Source organism: Littorina saxatilis, linkage group LG15, assembly GCF_037325665.1.
Source record: "Littorina saxatilis isolate snail1 linkage group LG15, US_GU_Lsax_2.0, whole genome shotgun sequence".
In the NCBI taxonomy this organism is placed as follows: Eukaryota; Metazoa; Mollusca; class Gastropoda; order Littorinimorpha; family Littorinidae; genus Littorina; species Littorina saxatilis.
Window position 1 is genome coordinate 32,541,741 of NC_090259.1, and position 704 is coordinate 32,542,444.

Sequence of the window (704 nt, forward strand, 5' to 3'; positions counted from 1 at the left end):
CTAATGTCTATGTACATCTGGAACAAGGTTCTCAATCAAATCGAATTTTTTTAATTAGTTGTACGTAAAATCCTAGCAAAATCCAAATTTAAAAAAAAAACTTTGATTTTTTTTTATGTTGGGGAGGGGGGGGGGGGGGTGGTGGTGTTAAAACAATCTCATGAAAATATTCCTTCCCCCTGCTAACCCAAAAGCATTTTTTCAGCTTTGGCTACAATATTTACAAGGACATAAATGTCTCCTCCTAAATCGTTGCACGGATATGAACGTATCCTCCTGAATCGTAACACGGATATTAACAAAAACAGAGGATCGAATTTTTCTTCAATCAAATTTGCCTCCAAAAGTAGCAAGCAGTTGTATATAGGTTACACAATATGCAAGATAATCAGAACTCGGAGTGTGTAAGCTATTTATCCCATTACTCCGACGTTTTCATTAAAAACACTTACTTTTTCCACTAAAACCTGCCCGTGCCTGTTTTCAGCTTGCCAAAAGCCTCCGCAGTCGAAATTCATGTCAATGAATTCATGCGCATAGCTAGTTCCCATTTGTCAGCATAATGGACGGCGTCATTCGACTTGTATGTAGACATTCAGTCATTCAAATTGCTTATAAAAAGGTCTGCTATCTGCTTTTACATTTTGAAAGTCATTTTAAAATATCCTTGTGTATCATGTATATGACATCGACTTTCGTTATAC